Genomic DNA, 22,192 nt, shown 5'->3' with positions numbered 1-22,192 from the left:
GTTGCCGGCAGTTCCTCTTCACAAGGATCCTGGTTTTGGGACCTGGCAGTGTCTCTTTCCTGTGACACAGTTTCCCTCTGAAGTCTCATTTTCTCCTGCAGGTCCCAGCACAGTCCCAAGCTTTTCTTACCTCTACAGAAAGAAGTGTCCAGATACATGTATTAGCTGTGCCCTGTTGGCTACTCCAAGTTTCCTTGAGGCTTAATGGAACAGAATAGGTTGCAAAATGCCATTCACCATTAATTGGTGTAAAAATATGAATCACTCCTTAAATTACTCTGTATCACAGCTAAGCTGGGGCTGTTGGACTCAAAAATGAGGGAATTAAAATAAGTTATTTTGTTTGCCACTCCCAGAGAAGCTGGTCCCATAAATCAGTGTATAAACTCAACAAACACATCAGTGGAAAAATCTGATAGCGGTTTAGATTACTTTTTATATTTAAATGTGTGTTTACACTCTACCACAGAATATTTGCAAGTGAATGTCCTCCTTGTGAAGCACTTTGTAACCAGAGGAGTGGCTAAGATGTTACAAAATGCTAATTTTCTTTAATTTTTCTTTATTTATTAATTTGTTGCTGAAGTTGCTGGCAGGCCTGTTTGACTCTGTAGGTCAAATGTGCATATTCGTACCTGTATTTTGCTGATAAACATCATTTAGTACATAAGGTCTTCTTGTAGAGTCTCGCACACAGCACCATGCTGAGAGGAGTTTGTCAAGCTGGTGAACTCCAAGCACGCTGGCAAGCCCGTGATGACACTTGTTTTGCTGACGCATATTTTTATTCAATTACCGAATTGCTCAGGCAATTTCTTGGCTGACATTGACTTTCAGGTTTGTCCTTTATAATGAACTTTCTTGTTAACTTTATGTTAATGTACTGGGATAAGAAATGAATCTATGATCAAATACAGTCTGGATATACCAAGCCAGGTTCTGTAATCTCCCTGAGCACTGTGTACAGAGTAGGACCACTGAACCTGCTGTTCACTGGGAGTATGCTTTGCAGAAATCTGGACATAGCATCCCTCTGGAAATGCCACTTTTTGTCCAAGTAGGGCTTATATTGAAATAAAACCTTCTCTTTCTTCACATGCAAGGTGTAGAAGGACCCAAAGGAAAACCTGAGATATAAACGTTCCCAGGTGATGGGGTGCAGAAGCCAAAATCAAATTCAGAACTAGACTGTGTGAGCTGAGCTCCTTCTCTTGCACTGCATCACTTGTGCAGTCCTCATGGACGTAAACCTGGGACTGGAGTCAGGGCTGAGAATTCATGCACATGCATGATCAAGCTGTGAGGCCACGGGATCGTATGGATATGCAGTGTTCAGATGTCAGCTCTCTGAATGCGTGGATGAATGGAGTGGGATCCCAGAAGAAATCGAGTATTGCGTTGTGGTAAGTGGGTAAGGACCACTGGGAGATGGATGACACCTCCCCACTGGAGTCCATGGGAATTCAGGCATCGCCGTCAGCGAGGCTGAAGTTCAACCTTAGCAGCAGCTGGGATGCTCTGCTGACACACTCTTACCGGCGCCTTTATTTTTCCAAATTGTCTCCTTTTCTTGGGTGCCTCCTCTTCGGTGGGATAAACAGAAACAACATTTTAAATCCAAACTCACTTGATTGGAATTGCTTGATATCTTGGCAAGGATCGAAATTTACCACCTCAAGGCTATTTTTCCTCTTCTCCCGTTCCCACTGATGTTTATAGACATGTCTTCCCCACCTCCCTAACAGAGCTGGGTGGGATGCTCAGACCCATGTTTGTTTGCACTGCCGCCGTCTCAGCGAGCTACTGAGATGAACGCTGAGCATATGTAGAAATCTCATTCCATCTGTGCAGCCATCTCCGGCAGATAGTCTGCAAAGGAGCTGCGAGAAACGCTGCAACGGGATCACAGAGAGTTCAGCGCACTCCTCTTCCCTCGCATGCTCTTTTTGTTGCTGAAGTTCACCACCTCCGGCAGCGGCAGCCGAGCCTCCCCGCAGCACCCGCCGGGTTACTCTGACAGCTCACGACCTGCTTCTCACTCTCCCTAAATGCAGATAAAAAAAACCCCAAACGCCCCAAAAGCCCAACCTTGATGTTTTCTATTTGAGGAAGCCAATTTTTAAGGTCTTTTATCGTAATCAGCAAGAGCACATCAACAAAAGTCCCCCTCACCCTTTCGGAGAGCTGTTTGCACAGCGCACCGTGCAGATGGCAGTGCCAGCAGTGCCAACATTTGGGGTAACTCCTGACACTTCATATGAATGGTAGACCCAGAGGGAACACTTTTCCTCATAACGTGATTGCTTCTGTCACGACAGAATAGATGCACTGTACTATTAATCACAGGTTTTTACTAAGTCCGGAAGCAGAGCAGATCTAGAGTAGATTTGACAGGCTTTTTGCCCTGGAAAAACGCAGAAGTTCATTTCAATTCAAGTTAAGCTCTGCTTTTGAAAATCTGCCAAAGGGGAAAAAATTTCTTCGAGGTATTTATGCTGATCTGTAGACTTTTGATAATACAGTGAAAAACATTTCAAATCAATCAGAGCTTAATCTACTTAGTGCATTTAGCTGGAAGGTTATAGATTGATACATAGATTACTGTAACATGAAAGCATAGATTAAACATGGTTTTTATTACTAAAATAAGCATTGACAATGTTTTCACAGTCTGACTTAACATTTTCAGAGCTGTGCCTGATAGATGCTTATACTAAAATGGAGTGATATCCTATAAAAGGGAGTTTAAAGTTTTGCAGCTGAAACCACCTAAGCATTTAAATGCATAGCACCAGCAAAGAGTGCTTTATATTTCATTTTGCTGTATGCTTGTTGGTTTGAGAATATGTTTTAGCAACAATGAGTCTTAAAGATAATTTTAAAACAAGTGGTGGTGTAGCACAAAGTACTTTCAAAGGGCTAGGATAAGAGTATTTATATGTTCTTTATATATATAGTACTTTAATAAAAGTAATGTACATTTTAAAAAGTAAAGTGCAGGTAAAATTCATTTCATTTAAACACTTTGTTAGAGCACTCTTCCACAGAAATGAATTCTGTCATAGTGTAATTAAAGCATCTTCATTTGCTACCAGGCACTTGGAGAAACTGTTCAGATGTTGTGAGAAAGGACGGGAGCGAAGGGCTCTGCCAGAGGTCACCCGTGTGATCCTGCTAAATGACAAAGAGAGGGTTGTGGTGTCCCTGTGTTGCAGTTTAGAAGCTCATTGAGGTTGGGATTGTGTGATACCGAATCCTGGGCAATGGGGCAGGAGGACCTCCCTCCATGCTGGCACGCTGCTGCCAGAACAGGGACACCCCAGCAGGGTAATTCAGGGTCCCTTTACGTGGCTCTGCTGAGCAGGAGAGGGACCTGTTGTGGGCTGCACTACTACAAAGTCCCGGTGTTACCTCCTTTGAGCAAGTCTGCGTTCACAGATAGAGGGAGACGACTTCTGGAGTTATGCTCTGCTGCTAAGCGTGTGCTCGGAAATCATGGGGGAGCAGGACGCGGCGCGGTGATGGGCGCGCCTGTCATCATTGGGAGGGCAAGGCAGGATTTTCACCTATAGATGGGCCTATCCCATCCACGGAGTGTGAAACTGAGGGTTTTCCTTCTGGTTTGCTGCGCGTGTCCTCAGCTGTAAAAGAAGTCCTTCAGAAGCTATTTCGCACCTTGGTCTGCGGGACACATATATGGGGTTTAGGGACTTTGGTTGCAAAAGGAAGAACTGCATGTGAGTTAATCCCTCATCTCATGTCACTGTCAGAGCTATCAGAAGGGTTTGGCCTCTAAGTCTCTAAAGATCATCTCCAAGTGAGCATCTCCATTCCAGACTGAGTCCTGACATCATGGCTCTGAGGTTTCATCTGGACATCTCCTCATCCTCACGTCAGAGAGAACCACATCTGGCAGCCAAGCACCAGTCCCAGCTCACATGGCACGCATTTAAAATTCTTACGCAATATGAGCTATACATATCCATTATTTAAAATTGATACTCTGCTCTGTTGAGCTTAATGCACAGCGGTGTTGCTCTGCTTTATTTGTGGCTAGGGAGCGAGAGGAGGAGTGAAAAAAAGACTCTTTTTTAGCGATGATTCGTATGCCTTATTAATCTTCATTCTGCCTGCATCTTACGTTATCACCAACAGATCCTCTTATGTGACTTCGCAGTGACACCTGGTGGGAGAGGCCAGGATGTCATCGTCATTAAGACAATGAAACTGCAGAATTTTTTGCTGCAAGATCTAGTAAAGGCTCCCAATTTCCCCTCACATACCTTTCCCTGAAACTCTCTCTGAGCTTATGGGAACTACACATCCAAAGCTACTGGCTGATTCATGCTAATAGTGGTTCTGTTCCTTTTCTAGACTTTATAAAGAGAGGAAAGAGAACACAGTAATAAAGAAAAATCTTTTCCATAATTTAATCAGCCTCTCACAAAAATCAGAGGGTATATTTAGAACATGTATGGCTGGTCTCAGAAGTGCAGTGCCCGTTAGCAGCTGCCAAATCAAATAGCAGTTATTTTGAGCGGTATCTTTTATGCTTATAGTATTTCAAGCAACTGAAGTAGATATAGTTCTTCAGCTTAGAAGTATTAATCCTGGGACTCTGGAAATGGTCCTAATATTGGGAAAATGCTAGATAAGTCTGCTGAAACAGTGCCTTACCTAATTTGTCCGTGTGCTCAATTTTTCATTGTATAATATGAGAACTCTGAACTTCTGCTTGGAAACAGGAACTTTGATGATCAAATTATACCTGAATTTGAAAAGGGATATTCATAGTTAGGCTGAAAGCAAGTAACTCCTGTTCAGTGCCACCAGAGAAGGAGATCAGACTTCCTAATATTTCACAGTGTAGGGCTAACCTTTTGCAGTAATTAGTAGCTCCAAGACCTGGTGGGGGAGGATGAGATGAAGAATTAGACTGAGTCATCACTGAATTTTTTAAGATACTCTGGATAAATAAATCTCTTGCTGAAAGAATGCTAAAGCCAAGGCTCCAGACAGTAAAAGGGATCAGCCTGAATGGGACTACATATTATTCCTTTTTGACAAGATATGTGAAGAATCACTGGGACAGTGAATATAGATTTTAATTTGTTTTTAAGAACTTTCACATTTTCAGTCACAAAGCAAATATTTCATGGATGTGGATAAATTTGCAGTTATACGCATCTGCTATGGGGTGAAGCGGGGGAGGGAACTGGGAAACAGCGTCAGTGCCACAAATGCAACCCAAGTCTAAAAATCACTAGTTTGTCCTCAAGTAGGTGCTGATGTTATTCAGGGCTTTTGGGGAAGCTGTGTGGAATTTGTTCCCTCATTTCTGTGCTTGTTCAGGTGAGGTAGCAAAGCCAGCGTGGTGCTTCAGTGACATTGCCACCATATTAAAATAGAAAGCTTTCCTCTGTTCTGCATATTGGACATCATTCAGTGCTGCCCATTCAGTACATGCAGCTGTTGTGTAGCACTTGGGGCCATACAATTCCCAGTTAACCATTATTTAGCTGCCTATTGAAAATGGAGGTGACTATTTTTTGGTGCACCCATATTTGCATGCTCATTTATACCAAATGTGCATAAAATCTGGCCATTTCAGTTGCAGTCAGAATTAGCATGAAGAGCAGCTCTTGGCCTCAGCCATGTGTTTGAAGTGGGTATTTCCATCATACAGAATTCTGTTGCAAGGAAGATGAACTAGATGCAACATTATTTTGCCTTATTCATGTTAAAGCAGAGGAAGAGTGCCTTAAATTTCACCAGATCATGTCATGAAAGGTTTGGCAGAAGTTCCCTCACCTTCCTTCTTTGGCAGAGGTTCCCCTGTCATAGGGAATCTCCCATTATAGATTACATCACCAGGAAGAGGCTTCTACCCTTCTCAGTTGGCTAAGGTCAGGGAAAATTAACCATTTACAATGCACATTGCAAATGCCTGCCTAGAAATCAGCAAGCTCCTGAAAACTTTAAAATGTGCCGTTATCTGGACTGGCTTCAAAATCCAGCACCGCAACACGATAAACGTTGCCAGCTCTAGCCCAGTCTTTAACCTTCCCTTTCTGGAGAAGGTTGGTTGGAAGGGGGCTGCCAGCCAAACCCAACACCTGTCATCCTCTAATTTTTGGATTGCCATCATTCAGGCTTCAGGATGGCTTTTGGAAGGAAAACAGAATATTATTTACTGTGGTCAGTGATCTCCTTGGGGCGGTAGAAGGAAGCCAGATGTCCATCCCGATGTCGCTGGTCAGCCAGCAGCTGCCAGTACTCTAACTCAAGAGGTGTTCAGCGAGTGAAGTTGTTTGTGTTTGCCCTGAAGTGTGCACTCTGCTTTCACAGAGGTCCTATTTAAAAGTGAATTTCTTCAGGAAGAGCTCTGAGCCTTGATGCTTCACTTGGCATCATGCTTGGAGGCAGGACCTCGATAATAGCTCAGCTCAGGCTGATAAGGGAAAAGAAAATTCTTCTTTCTAGAATTAGGTACTGTGCTTCCAGATATAATGCCAGCCTGGTCACAGCCAGAGGGAAGATTTTAAATAAGTCTGAACTGGTTTTGTAATATTTTAGGTAGTTTCTTATAGTTCCTTGCAGTCTCTTGCAATTCATTCTTTGCTGGATGAAATTGTTTCTTTGTTGGATGAAATCATCCAATCATCGTTGGATGATTTCTGTATACTTGAGATAATAGTAGAAATAAAAATGTCATACTTTGCTGTTGCCAGTAATTTAATCTTTTAAGATAAGGCAACACTTGTCTGCGTCACAACAGTTTGTGAGTGACTTGTTTAGGTCTGCTTGGCTATGTGATTAAAGAACTTACTGAAATGTATATGAATCTTTTCCTGGGAACAGATTTGCAGTCTATATAGCAAACATAAGAGCATGAATTGTGTTCAGTTACAGCAGTTTAAATCCAGACTAAGTTTTTTGATCTCTGCAGATTTAGTTGAGATGTGCAACTTCCCACAAAATTTAACCAGCTGCTGTGGTAGAGTCTCTTCTCTTTTCCGTTATTCCACTGCCACTGCCTTGTCAGGGATACAGTTACCTCTTCACTACCCTACGTAGGAAAAGAGCTACCCACTTTGCAACCAAATTAAACCCAATTAGTTAGCTACTATTCTGCTTAAGCAAGCGTACATGAATAAAAATGAAAACTTGACAAATAAAATATGTAAAAGGGTATCAGAGTATGAAAGTAGCACCTGGTAGGTATCTGAAAATGGATAGTGTAGCACTGAGTCAAATACTTCCACAAAATGCTGTATTAAAAGTTGTATAACAGAGCTATTAGGGTTTTCTGCTTGTACGTGAGTTCTATTTCTCTGCACCCAAGTCATTTACAGTAGCATTGGCTTGAATACTGTACTGGAGATCTGTGTCCCCATTTTCTGATTATGCTGGTATTTTTGATAACTAATTAGTATACTAGCACTTTAAATGTTGCAGAACAGGTTTTCACCTATGCTGTGCTAATCTGAAGTCTGGAATAACTCCATGGAAGCTAATGGTGGTGCTCTGGATCTGCACCAGGGTGTCAAATGCAAGGGTCTTGCTGTAATATTTGTTGCAAAGGAAATATTAAATTGACATTATTTGCAGAAAAAGAGTGTGAATGTTACAGAGTATTTACAAATTCACTCAGTTTTGAGAGCTATATTTTTCCTCCATAAAATCATATCTGTGGTTTGATATGATAGAACACAGAGAATGCATTTAGGTGATCAGGTTCACTGCAGGTAAAACAAAGATGCATCGTTTCTGTGTCAATAGAATTGAGCTTGGTGGCTGTGACACATATAAGAGTCTTTCAGGCTGCAGAATGCTGTAGAAGATTAAAAGAAATTGGGTTAATTTGCATGAAAACTATGTACATGAATATTGGGGGAAAATATATCTGTTAGGGCATGTTGCCCAGGGATACTGTAGGGATCTCTCTCCTGTGGGATTTTTAAGAGTGAATTAGACAGATTTTTGTCATAAGTTGTTGAGATAAACATCAATCCTATTTCAGTGCAAGGCGGGGATTAGAGGGTTTCTTTGGGTTTCTTCTAGATCTACAGTTATATGATTTTATGTATAGCTTTGATGGCTTTTTCTGATCTCTTTGCAGTTAGACATGTTGGCTCTGAGGTTACAAAGTCACTGTAGGGGCTTTTGAAATACCCCTTCAGAAGTTACAGAGTACCTGTTTTTATATACAATTTGGTAAATACACATATCCTGCTTGTATAAGATAGGTGCAGGGAATGGAGCGCTCTATTGTGATAAATTTACATTTGCCTCATTATTCCCTTGAGGGAAATTGGTGGTTTTCTTCTTCTTCTGATGTCCATGAACTTCTGTTGAAAAACGTATTTTAAAGAAAATAAAGCAGCTTAATATTTTTAAAGTGCCGCAGTCAAGAAGTGGTTAAAAGGACAGAAGGAACAACCAAATTGAATGATAGCCATAGAAATTTCATGTTAGTGCATAATTCCATCAATTTGACCTGAAAAGTAAATTTCTGTAGGTTTTTTTTCTTGATGCATCAGTTCTTCTTTGGTGCAGCCTTGCTTATGGAAATTGAGGAGCCAGTGCAAAAACTGCAGGCTGTTTAAATAGCTATCCTCTTTGTCTCGCTGCTCCTTGGCCTGAATAAAGACTATGTGCCATAAGAAATAAAAAAAGCAAAAATGAATGTACGCTGTCCAAATTAGAACTACTGAAAGCTACATGAAAGAGATTAAAATTCTGCTGAGATATGTGATTCTCACTAGAGAGTTGGCCTATCCATTGTTGTACAAAAGTAGGAAAATCAAAAGAGTATCGGAAATAATGACAGAAGTCAGCTCATAATTTGTGTATGATGTCAGCTCTCCTAATGAAAAGAAAAAAAAAAAGACAAAGAACCAAACTGAAACGAAGTTGAAGAACTACAACTCCAAATCCTAATACCAGTTGGAAAACAGTCAGAGGTTGGAGCAGGTCTTTGACTGGAAGAGCAGAGGAGGTAATGACCGGTGAAATGCAAAGGGTGAGTTACTGCCGAGGGCCGGCTGGGGACGAGGGGTGCCCCTGCGGAGCTGAAGTTCACCATTTCCTCCAGCAGAACAGGCAGGAGGTTAACTTTTTGTGTGTGAAAAACGACCTTCGGTATTCCTATCTGTGCTGCATGTGCTTGATGTTGCATGAGGAACGATAACCAACGTGCTCAGATCCTGGTACTGGGAAAAGACGACTGGTTTTTTGCACCAGCGTTTCGAGCTACCGGCTCTCCGCTGGACCTCAGACCTTTAGTACATGAGGGATGTGGGTGTTACAGCACAAGGTATTTTTCAAATTGGGGCAAAGAAGCCCGGTGGTGACTGCAGTGTTGATACCAACCAAGGCACATGCAGGTGACTCTACCTGGATTTTGCTCTGGATCAGCAGAACTGAAGAACTAGGGCAGATCTTTAAAGCGACCAGATTGACATACCAGCAGTGTCTAAAAGATAAAGCATCCAGGGATTGTATCACCCTCGACACTCAATTAGTTTATGTTGCTATAAGTAACTACCATATGGCACAGCTTCTGCACCAGCTGTTTTCCAGTCTTCGATGGGTAAAGGTCTACAGGGGAAACTATGCCACAGAGTTAAATGTAATTAGAAAAGTGGTGGAAAATAGCATATTTTAAAGATGATCTTAAAACTTTCAGATGGGTATGTAGTAAAATACAAGTGGCCAGGGATGCGTTTGGCTGTTGCGTGCCAGGCTGGGGATACCAGGTGCCTGCAACCACCACACGTCTGCAGCAGGGCGGGTTGCAGAGGTTACAGCTGCTCCCGGTCTGCGGTGGTGCAAAGAGCCCGTGTGGGACAGCAGGAACCGAATCCAGGTGGATAGCAGAAACCTTTAATCATGTCCTGGTATCCTGGGATGCAGGCTGAGGGACTGAGCAACGCTGTAACCAGTAGGAGATGTTTTCCTTCAAATCCACAGCAAACAACGGCAGGAGCTGCTCTGACCTGCACACTGCTTCTGCCTCCCTGTAGACCTCGCCTCCATCCACTGGGATTTCTGGATTTTCTGGAGGTGGGGTTATACATCACAAGCCAGGTTTCATTGCCTACCAAGGCAGAGCCAGACCATAGCTACCGCACCGGGGATAAGACTGAGGAATAAACCAGAGTTTCTACGTCTGATCAGGTCTGCAGCCTCCAGCAAGAGCAGCACCGATCGCTTGTGTTTTCCCCAACCTCTTTGCCTGGTTTCCACTGCTTCCATTGCAAACTGAATTTCCTACTTCGAGAAATATTTCCATGGCACAGCTGGGCCATGCAGAGTTGGATTTGATGCTGTTCTTCCCAGTTCTTTTCTTCTAAAGGGATCACTGCTGTTTCTGTGTTCTTCTGTGTCTTCTTGGCGCTGAATGATCACACTTGCAGACAGCTTGTGCTACTGGCTTGACAAGCTATTGTTTGCATACCAGAAAATTATGATTAGACTACCTTCTTTTTTCTCTCTCTCTCTTTTTTTTTTTTTTCTGGATAATGACTGAAAATTTGTTGTGCCCTAATCTCCAACCATAAGAAGTTTTTTAAGACCATGAAAGTTCTTGCATGTCGCTCTGCACTGGGAAATGTTAGTCTATTGTTTTGAGTCACGTCAAGCAGCACGGCTACACAAAATACTGCTAAGTATTGTAATTTATTTATAATTATTTTAAATGCTTTTTATTAACAAATTCCTTAATTGTGGACTTTGAAGGAATCGCTTTTCACTTTTAAAGGATTTTTTAGATTTTAATGGGAGTGGAAGCATCATATAGTACCAAAGCAAACTATCAAGTGCTCTGTGTTTTTATCCATAAAATTTCTTGTGATGTAGCTAGGTCTCCTAGATGGTTTTGCAACTGTAGTGGCCATATGGATGTAAGCTGCACCAAGTGGTGATTATACAGCGAAGGGCAACCACTACAGTCTGCTGGGCAGAGTATTTGAATTCCAATCTATTAGCAGAAAAATATTTCCCATAATTCACACGAGTGTGCCAAAAAAGTAGATGTAAAATTCACAATTACAATTGCACTAAGTATGTACAATACCCTGATTTATATACTAGATCCGGACCAAAGTTATACAGTTAAGCAGAAGTTGATACCTTAAACTTCTCTGAGTTTTGCTTCAAGATTTTTTTCGGGTTTTGAGTGTTTCTACTGACTTATATAGTGCTATATTCTTGCATATAACCAATTAAGCCTTAAATCTGTGGTGCCTGGGCTGGGGATCAGAGAATTATACCTTTCTACTGAGACCGGTAATAGTTATATTTCAGTCTGAGAAGTATCAACACTTTTTCAAAAATGCAGAAAAAAGGTTTACATCATACTTTAGATCTAGACTCTCTCTACATGCTGATTTTAAAATGAAGTAGTAACAAATAGATTTTTCTTTTTTCATTTTCTCAGTAATTTAAAATGAAGACTATAAGTTTACTCCTTAGTGTGGTTTATAAAGGCCTGATCTCTCATGGATCACCTTTTCTTACGCATCTGTAATTCCTTTCCAGGCTGAATCTTTTACTGTTTTTTTGTTGTTGTTGTTGTTGTTATGTACATATTCCTGATTTTTCTTTATTGTGTTTCATATATTCTTTTTAAGCTGGTATTAAATCATTTGAGACTTTTTTTTTTTTTTCCCCAATTACGATGAGGCAACAAACACAACATAGACTAAAGGAGAGAGGTACTATCTTGGAGGGAAAGAGTTAATACGGAAGCGCGTATGAATGCTTGTTGGCAAAAAGGAATAATTCCAGAGTGGTCCTCAAAACTTCATTAGAGATCAGAGAAACATGCGGTATTGCATTAGCTGAAAGAAAAACTCTTGCATAACAGGGTTTAATGTCCTTGGAAATGTTGCAGAGTTTATTTGAAAAATAAACCCAACAATACTCTATTAAATTTATAGAGGAAATGGAAAGCAGAAACTCAGAAGACTGTAATTGCCACCTACAAATATCATCATTAGAGTGAGTAAGAAGTGATGAAGGAGGAAATCAGAGGCAACTCACCTCCTTAGCAGGAAGGTGGAAATTATATTGCCACCATGTGGTAAAACTACGGAGATCTAGGACCAGCTACCTTTACCGTCAGGATTCGATAGGAGTACTGCAAACAGTCAGAAATCTGAGTGATTTGCTGGAAAAATATAGTATGCAAATAGCATCCTGATTAGAAAGAAGAAATGTGAGATGAAATCCCATTTTGCTTTTGATTAGTGTGTACGGTCAATCCTTTGGTGGTGTGTTTGGGGGGGGGGGGGGGGGGAGTTGGCTTGAATTTTAAGTCAAAACTCTGTTACATAAAATATTCAGCAGAAAAGAAAAGTGAGCAGAGTCCAGAAAAGAATAAAAAAAGTTCTCTTTTAAAAATGAGGTCATTTATAAGCTTTTATGAGTACAAAAATCCATCATTCTGTTGCATGTCTTCTTGAAATCATCTCCAAAGTTTCTGCATTGATTTTGATTTTTCTCAAATTCCTCTGATAATTGTGGGATATTTCCTGGTTCTATCACACTTAGAAATATGAGCTTTAGTGTTTCACAAGAACTTTTAGCACACACTATGTAGAAATATAATTATTTTTCAAACAGGAAGTCTTCCAGTTCTGCCTACAGCAGGATTTGGGATTCACAAAAGTGTGTCAGCTTGTTCTTTCCTCCCCAACTTTAGATCGTAATTCTTCGTGACGTGACAACTAGTTGCTGGAGAAATTATTAGGATTCAAGAGCATGATTTCACAGCCTGAGTCGGATGAGTTTTTCACAATCCCCTTTTTGATCAGGTTAATGCTGGCCCCTGAGCTGACCTGCAGCCAAGGAGAGCCGGGCAAGCCTCTCCTCCCAGACCAGGGATTGCTGATGGCCTCGCTCTCTTCCCCTTCAGAGAGGTCTGTCCTGCTCCACTGCAAGGTCCGTTTCTTGTCTTCACTGTAGTGTGAACCTTTCTCTTGTCTCTAAAAGTTGTATAATATCACTTGCACGGGATTGTTCGGGTGTCAGCATCATAAAGTGCTTAAACTTCGTGCTAAATACAGCGGTCACCTTTGTAAGAACAGCTCTCCTCCTTAGTACCCACACACTTGTAGCTAAAAGACAAGAATGAGATTAAATGAGCACCACAGATGACGCTCAGCTGTATCTCTTGGTACATGTCTAATTATGACCTTCACTGAGGCAATTATTCTGTCTCGATCTTAATGCCTTTTGCAACCATCAATTAATAAAACTTCACATAATGTCCTGGTAGAACAGGAGTTATTACCATCCTTTTAGAAACAGGCAAACTGAGGCACAAATATTGACCTGGTTTTAGATGAGATGAGAGAAATGAGGACACAAAACTGAGGTGAGAGTCTCACCTTGGCCCTTAGACACCAAATAAAATGCAGAGCATTGCACGAAAACCCAGATCTGACTGTTTTCAGCACGTTCCTGGGATCACCTCCAGCACAGATCCCTGGCAGGTCCCCGTCAGATTTGGTCACAGGGGATGAGGGATGCGCGGCTGGAGAGGTGTGTCTATGTGGGTCGTTGTGTAGGAAGCCTGGGCTGGTCCCAAGTGATTTCGACAGGAGCAGGAGCCTTTCCAACCCATGAGGCACCCTACGAGCAGAAAGCAAACGTCTGCTCTTAAAGCTACCCCAGCTCCGCCAGGCTATTCTGTTCTGCATCGTGGAGGGGCTGATGGACTCTTACCTGACTTGCAAATCCCAAAAAATAGGAGCAAATCACTTCAGTCCTTCCCTTTTTACACTTATGACTCACAAGCATTTGCCTCCTACGTTAGTTTTGCTTTTCCTCAAAGTTGAGTCATTGTCTTGTATTTGATTTAACAACAATAGCAGAAAAAAAAAATCAGCATTGGTTGCTGCTGCATAAGACTAGATCAAAAGCAGTTCTTTAAAGGAGGCTTTCAAGATAGCTAGATTAAAGATTTGAGAAAGTGGTAAGAAATAGAACCAAAGAAAAACAGCCCCTAAAAGCAAAACATTATATTTTCATGCTATTGTGCTTTTAAACTTGAGGGCAACAGTCTGAAAACAGACATCAAAATAAATCTTACTTGATGAGAATTATCTGGAGATCATTGTATTTATTGCATTTGTTTTGATTTTCCAGTCTCTGCCTCAGACTGTAGACACAGAGATGACTTGAAAGATTCAATGTCTCATTTTAAAAATTAAACTTCACTTGATTATTGAACTGACCCATACTAACCCAGAGACTGTTATGTATTATTCTGGAGTATCATCAGCAGGCTAGAAATCGTGAGAATAGGACAGGAGGTAAGAGCTGTGTCCCCAATAGCTTAAAGCTTTCAGGTGCAATAACTGAGGCTGTGCTGCCCCTCGGAGGCACGGCACAAAGTTGCAGTACATGAGGAGGGAAAGGATTAATTATGGTTCTTTAAAATTACCTTGGCTTTTTTCTCTCCTTCCTCTCTACCCTTCTCCCCCCAGCACCCTGTGTGTTGCCCGCAGGTCTATATGCGTGGAGGCTCTTGATAAGGGTCTAAAAGCCCTGTGATTTAGCACTTCTTGCCCAGATTGTATCATGTGCAATGATACCCTGAAGAAAATATTTTCCAGGTAAATGTAGGTTTTTTAGGATCCTTTCCTGCTTCTCAGCTCTTTTCTCTAATATTTGGCATCTGGTACAACTGTGGAGGTCTCATCAACTATTGAGGATAAAAAAAAACTGGTGGGATGGAAGGGTCAGGAGAAGGTTCAGGGAGTAGATGTGGTTGTTGTCCAGCACTATGGAGAAGGAAGTAGATTTGGGAATTTCCCCCTGGATTTCCCCATTTTAGCCAGGTCTGTCATTGGAGCTGCTGCTCTGGCTCATGGGTAGAGCTGATAAACACCAGGCCTGGAGCAGCAGTGGGAGAAGTTGTCATCCTTCTGCTTGAACGACTTAAGTGACAACACATTGAGATGAACAAGTTCACATCTGCCCACTCACAAACTCAGGGTTCTGTTAAAAACCCCTTTCTTGGGAATGCTGATCTCTGTTAAAATGTTATGTTATTTGAGTACGAACACCACAAGTCTGTGTGTGGGGCATCTCTGGTTTAAAAGCCTACCTATGAATTTTGGGCATCTGATTTTGACCTTGCTAGTCAGAAGAATTTGAACTGGATGCTGACCTGACAAATAGTGAACCATGAAAGCCTGGCATGCATCAGAAATGTTTCAGTGCTTTAGTGAGATTTAAAATGATGCAAGACAGAATAATAACCCCAAAAAGGAGACACGATAACTTTAAAGGGGGTTGTTCTGGCTCTGTTAGCAGAGAGCATGCGGTGCCAGATGAGAGGTGGGAGTAGTAGGACAGAAATGCAGACGTAACAACGATTTTCTTCTAGTGTGAGCTGCCATTCGGAAGTGTTGTAGTACATGATCTACTCATTACCGAGGCCCAAGGTCATCTTTAATGAGCAGATCACGCAGCACAGCAGGGAAGAAAGGAAGTTGCAGGAAGAGTGAGGAAGCCAAGAGGTATGTCTTCCTCCATCCCACTGAGTCTTCAAAAGGGCCACTGCAGAATCCAGTCCTGGCACAGCTCCTTTCCCTGGGAGAGGAGGAAAGCGGCAACATGATGGTTGTAGCCATGTTGCTTAAAGCTCAAGCACTGTCCCTGACTAAGCATATTAGGATTAAACCAGCCAACCTTTCTGTTCCCCCTCCAGAAGTGATGTTCTCCTGCATGAATTATTTGCTTGGACTATGTAGAAATTACAAATGCAAGTCTGCCGAGTGCTTGGTAGCAAACAGCAGATCACAAAGCATTTGGCTTTGGTTCCAGCGAAATAACTTTCCTGGGACATCCAGAGACTGTCCCTGATCAGCGCTGTCCTGTGTCTGACCTGTTCTTCTCATCTAGGAGAAAGTACGCATTTGAAAACACAACTGAGAGATGGTTTAGAAGAGAAACTACCCCTTTTCCTTCAATGCAGCAGCTAAAATGTGCCTGAAGATCAAGAGTCACTTCTCCTGTCTGACTTCTTCACTTCATTCATTCACTTGAAAAAGGAAAGAAAGCATAAAATAGTCACTTGGCTGCACAGCTTTCCTAAGTAAATGTCTATTTTTGGTTTCAAGTGGAAAATAATGAATCATGTAGTGCATTCACAGGTATGAAAGGAGTGGATCTGGCTCCTTCGAACGCATGAGTCCTTAGTGGGCAAGCATAAAGGCAAGCATAAAGTGGACAAGCATAAAGTGTAGCCAAGGCACTTCAGAACATGGTTTAGTGGGCATGGTTCATGGTTGGACTCGATGATCCTGAAGGTCTTTTCCAACCTAAATGATTCTATGATTCTATAACATCATTACATATATTTATATTACATTGAAAAACAAGAACTGAATCCTTAGTTACTATGTATGACTAGATACATTATTTATACCAGTTATGGATTTGAACTTAAAATGGCACTAAGCCAGCTCTCTGAGTACATAAGGCACAGAAAGATAATTTACAGGCAATTAGTCAACCAGGTGGTTGTGTTTATAGCAGTATATCATGGTCCCTTTTTCAGTTCGTGAACATAGATCTGCAAAAGAGAAACCAGACATCCTGTTAGCACTCCTTAAAGAAATTCTTTTCATACTGAAAAATAATAAAAGTCTATGTAATCATGATGTAACCACGCTTTAAGAATTTTCACATACTGGTGGAATCCTGCTAAGCCTGATGAAGATGAAAACTCACACCTAACATGCCAACAATGTAATTGGGATTTATAGCCACAGACTGGAGCACACAGTCTTCAGGGGCTGGAGGGAATGACAGAGAAATATCACTCTGAAGAAACCCAAAGAGTAAATCACAGCCTCCCTCTGGATGGACGTTCCCACACGTGGGTCTCTGTCCCCACAAGAGCAGGGCAGAGTACCCACCTCGGGACTGCCGTAGCCGTGCATCATCGGTGGGAAGGGATGTTCAGCCAGCCCAGAGCTGCCGTGTTTTCCAGGGGGAAAGTTACCATCAAAAGATGAAAGGCATCCAAGGAAGCCTTAGAAAGAAAGGACAATATATATCAAAATTGGCATCTCCCACATCCAAATACTCCAGGAATAACATGACTTAGAAAATGACTTTTTTTAGTGATAAACAATAAAGGGCAAGAAGTACAACTCAGCAGTTCTGGTCCTACTCAGCAAGGACGATGGTATTTTCTTTGCAATTTGATAATGTTTGCCATCTGAACATTTTGAGGCATTACAAAACATACGTTTTGTAGTCTGGTGGTGGGAAAGTACTTGCCAGCTTGGTATGTCCTATAGCCTGACTGTGCCTAGTGCCAAGCAAACACCCCACAAAACCAGACCCGGTCCCCAGGCTGCTGCAGGGAATAATGAGATACCAGTCAGCCGTGATCTCAACACAGCAGTGCTGCTAACGTCTGGGATGTCATGGTAAAAATATAGCGGTGGAAAAAGGAGCAGCTATAATGAGTCTTTTTTATGTGGGAATTGTCCTTGATACTAAATAGGAACTGTTTAAGGGTAGAGCAGGCTATGAGGGCCTTGGAAAGGAAGATTAGTCTACGTTAGATATTGTGAGCTGTTAGGTAGATAAAAATGGAGCCATCTCCATCCTGCCAATAAATGCAACAGATAAAGAGGGGAAAGGGGAAGGATATTTTTTCCCAAAGCCACCCTCAATCAGCAAAAAACAGCAGACTAAATTATCTTTGGTAGATGGGGATTTGTGGGGTATGGGTTACATTTATTATCTGGTAGGTTATAAGCCTTATTATAATTTCCGGTATTTGCCTGCTACATCCTAAGGAACAATACGAGCTGGATCTAGTGCATGTCATTTATAACTCTGTGCATGTCATTTATATGGTAATGGGGGAGTTTTCCCTCATCCCCAGCGATTTCTGCAAAATTCTACATGCTGGTTCTCAGTATATTTAGCTTACTCCAGTGGAAATTAAAATGCACATTCATGATCTTTGAACAAAGCGGGCAAGGATAATTAGTAATTTGATACTGTTCTGTACAACGCAATTCAAAGTAATACTTATAATTTGGAGTTAATTAATCAGGGTTTTTTTTCCTTAAAATTCTGAATTGCCTTTCTCTGATATTCATTTTTAATAAGTTTTTTTCCCTACCAGTTTTAGATCCAATTATGCAGACAATTTCTTTTTGCTGTTACTGCATGGCTCTGTGTGTGTGTTTATATGTACATTTCTATGCATTTTGGTATTTTTTTCAGAATTTTTTATGTGCTGGTTTATGGATGGGGTTTTTGTCAGCTGAAATTAAAAAGTTAAAAATAGTGGAATCGGTGTACAACTATGAGAAACAAGATACAACAGGGAATAGAAAACTCAAATCAATACAACAAAATTAAAAAAAAAAATCTAAATCTCTGGAATTCCATTTCCAGGATGAATAGTTAGACTCGTCTGGTATTTAATTCACTATCCAATTAAAACTCTCATTAGAAGACTCTAATTGTTGTAGCTTTAAAGTAAAACCAGCAGTCGTTAGAGACACCAATTTTGGACTCCCCGAGGAAATTAAAGTGGTCATAAATTCAAAAATAAAAATGTTAGCAAATTTAGACATATGTGGGGGTAGTGCCTGTGACGAGAAACGTGTCCCGGACGAGACCTTGGCCGGGCAAGGCGCCGAGTACTCGGTGCCTGACAGTCCCCAGCATCTCCCCTCTCGTGAGCAAGAGCTGGGTGACACCACCTCACCTTGCTCACCCCACCGGTGCCCCTTCAGGGCCCTTGAAGGCCTTCGTACCCTTTGTGCTCTGCAAATGTGGATGGAAACACTCACTATAGCTTGCTTCCCACCTCCTTCCACCTCACTAGAAGACAAGGTGTTTCCCTAATTTGTCTTTCCTTGTCTGGGCATGTGCTTATTGCCTACTATAAAGGGCTTTTAAGCAGTTGTTGCAAAAACGTTGTTCGCTGCAAACTGATTTATGCTTTGCCAGCATTTCCCTAGCGGGCATTCTGCATATGCAAAACCCTGGGTTTTATTTACTATCTCACTTACTTATGGGAGTTTCCGGGCCGTGGATGTCGATGAGAGTTACACAGACTTGGTGCCCTTGCCCTCGGTGCAGGGTACCACGCGGGTTTCCCTCTTGTTGTGGTGCAGCTGGAGACGTCACCTGTACCCAGAGCAACGGTAACGATCTTCTGGGCATCAGTGGGCTTTAGCCTGGGCTCTGGAGCTCCCTGAAGAGAGGTGGGGTAACTCCAAGTGGCCCAAGGAAGGTGACTATACAAGCTTTTGCCAGTAGATTTAGAATTACTACGCAATAGTCCACAGCTCAAAAATAGTGAAAAAAAAGTATTTCCTGGTAGTAGAGATCAAAGAGGTTTTGATTGGTGGACGTTACCCTACAGGTATGTTTGTCTTTTCTGTGTTCTTACCCGAGTCCATAGTGGAGGTCCTTCAAGACTTGCACCTAGGAAGAACAGAATTTCTGTTCAACATGCAAGTGCCACCACTCTGAGAAACACAGCCAAACCACACTGATCCATCAGTGGCATAACCTTGCTATATGCCACTACCTTCCTTATATAATAAATGTTTCTGTTATTTAATAGGCGTATTTTTTTCTGAAATATTGCTATAAGTGAATTTGAATTCTGGGTTTATCCTGCTCTCTTTTTTATTATTCCTGGGTAACTCTATTGATCTCAGTAGTTCCTCTGATTATTCAGTACTGTAAAATCAGATTCATCCTCTGAGTCATTATTGAGCTAAATCTCTCAGTTAGCCAGATCCTGAATCACTGTTCAGGTTGAAACCTCTGGGAATATTGCCATAGTAGGGCAATATAAACTCTGAGTGGGTTTTTAATGGCTGTTCAATGACTGTAGCAGTTTAAACTGGGTAAGAAATTTGGAGCTAAACTAAATTCAGTCAATGTGCTACAGTTCCCATTTTATAAAGCAGGGCTGTATTTTGCAATATTAACTGACGTTTATTACAACTCATGCTAGGAGACTAGCAGGTGCTGCTCAGGGTGAATAAATCATGCGAGTTATTCACGTGAAAGACAGCTTGAGCAAGTGCTGATAGAAGTCCACAGGGTCGAAGAATCAAGTTCTTTAATAGCAATGACAGGCTGTTCAGTCTTCTTATCTCTCATATTTCTTTATGAAACATTAAAAGAGATTGCTTTTGGGCACTTGTGTTCTTGAACTATTGCAATAGTCTAATGAATTTTTGATAGTCAAATTCAGAGGGTTTTGTGATCACTAACTTTCTTGATATGTCTGTACCTATTGAAATGGATCCCCTGAGTCAAGGTTGGCTGTCCATCTTCCTCCTATCATAAAACCCATAGATTAGTTGGGAAGAACCTGTAACTTTTAATTTAAAGGAAAGGTGAAGTGGAAGCTACTTGAGCAGGTTTGAATAGAGTAATAATCAGCATATAATGAAAGCCTTGATTTGTCTCACTGCTTTGCACAGATAAGCAAATTGTATTTCCAACCATAGCAACCTGTTAAATGGCAGGGGTGGGGGTGGAGGGGGGAGAAAGAAAAAAAGGATTTTACTATAGGAGCCCTACTGTATCCAGTCAATTGGGCAACATGAATTCTGTCTTGTCTAGGTCCTTAGCAATTGAAAAGGTACGGTATGACCTTGCAATGAACATTTACCCACAGCAATGAGCTGCAGTGCAAATTACTCAGAAGACTTTTGCCAGGAAAAGTTTCTACAGATTTAGTGCCTCTAGCTAACAGGCTTTCATGGAGAGCTGACAACAGGCTGTGGGTTTATATTTATGCCAGGTGATGGAAAAATACATTCTTATTATGCATTAGTGGCATACAGCAGTGTGCCACTGCGGACGGGTTTTCTAGATGCATTTGCTCTTTGGAGTGAGTGTTAGAAACAGGAATATCTGATGATATGATCTCTAAGTAATATTTCTACTTTCATAATTCAGTCCCCATTTTCATTATTATGTCTGGACATCCTGACAGATCACAGACTTGCCTGTGTTGATGAAATGTCTGCATGTCAGTCTAGCCAGGATGGTCCAAGAGGTTTTTACTGTGGCTGAGACTGACTCACACCACCAAAGGAGGAAATCTGCTAATTGTTAGGTGCTATTGTGACCATTAATCATTAAGGCTTTTGAAAGCAAACAACTAAAGATTGCTACAAATGGTGCACAGGGGAGAGAAAGCCAGGAGCACAGAGAAGGAAACTTCTGAAAAGAGCAGAAGGAGGATGTGGAGGCAACTCAGTGTTGTTCTGCCGTGTTTGTCCAAAGAGGACAGCGTTTATTGCAAAGCAGGCCCAGAAATACTGATGTGCTCTCCGGATAGTATGGAATTGTGTATGACGTGGTAACTCTGCCTGCCTGCTGCAGGCTGGGGTTGCTCTGGAAGGGGTGCCAGACCTCCTGGGGAGCTGCTCATTGCTCCTGGTGGAGACACAGGGTCCATGGGAGATCTGAGAGAGAGCTCCTCTCCATGGCTTTTTGCATCTCAAGTGGAGTTTGTACAGCTGAGTGTGCTCAGTGTGTCAGGAGGTGAAGATGGCCTGGAGGAACCCCCGGCCCCTCTGGCCATTTCCAAATAGCTGAATTCTCTTATTTGTGAGAATCCGCCTGTACTTCTCAGATGACATCACACACTTCTGTGCATCTGGTTTTTTAGTGGGGTTTTTTTTCAACAAATCCACTTGTATGAATGAGGGAGATTTAAACATTCGTAATTTCTTAGTTATTACAGCCTGAGCCTGGCCTCCTGCATGTATTCTGATAGGAGCTGCAGAGATGTACCCGAGAACAGGATCAGGCCAGCAGTCAATACCGCCAGCATTTTGAAACCCTCAAGCACTCAGCAAAGGTCTGGCAGCTACTTGTCAATAACCTTGTAAACAACACCCCAAAGCCCTGACTCATATAACAACTACAGAATCCTTTAGTGTTGGAAACACAACAAATTAGAAGAATCAATGGACCAGGGGAAAGAAAAAAAAAAAAAAACCCACAAGCATTAAAACAGCAGTTTTGTTGTGGGCGAGATGAGTAGCCTCAGAAAGTCTCTTCTGTCTGTCAGCAGCTCGATGCCTTCCTAACATGACTCCTTATAGGGGAGGTGTCCTAAAGATTGTCCTCAGAGAAACAATGGTGTATTTTATTTTTA

The 22,192-nt window shown here is 41.7% G+C and overlaps 1 protein-coding gene across 6 annotated transcripts in view; it reads left to right on the top strand.

Annotated features, from left to right (window-relative positions):
- DPP6 (dipeptidyl peptidase like 6) overlaps positions 1–22,192 on the top strand; it is a 575,985-nt gene that overhangs the window by 487,928 nt on the left and 65,865 nt on the right. The window lies entirely within an intron of this gene.

This window comes from Aquila chrysaetos, chromosome 3, assembly GCF_900496995.4.
Source record: "Aquila chrysaetos chrysaetos chromosome 3, bAquChr1.4, whole genome shotgun sequence".
Classification (NCBI taxonomy): Eukaryota; Metazoa; Chordata; class Aves; order Accipitriformes; family Accipitridae; genus Aquila; species Aquila chrysaetos.
Note: the sequence above shows the minus strand (reverse complement) of the source record. Positions and strands in the feature narration are given on the sequence as shown.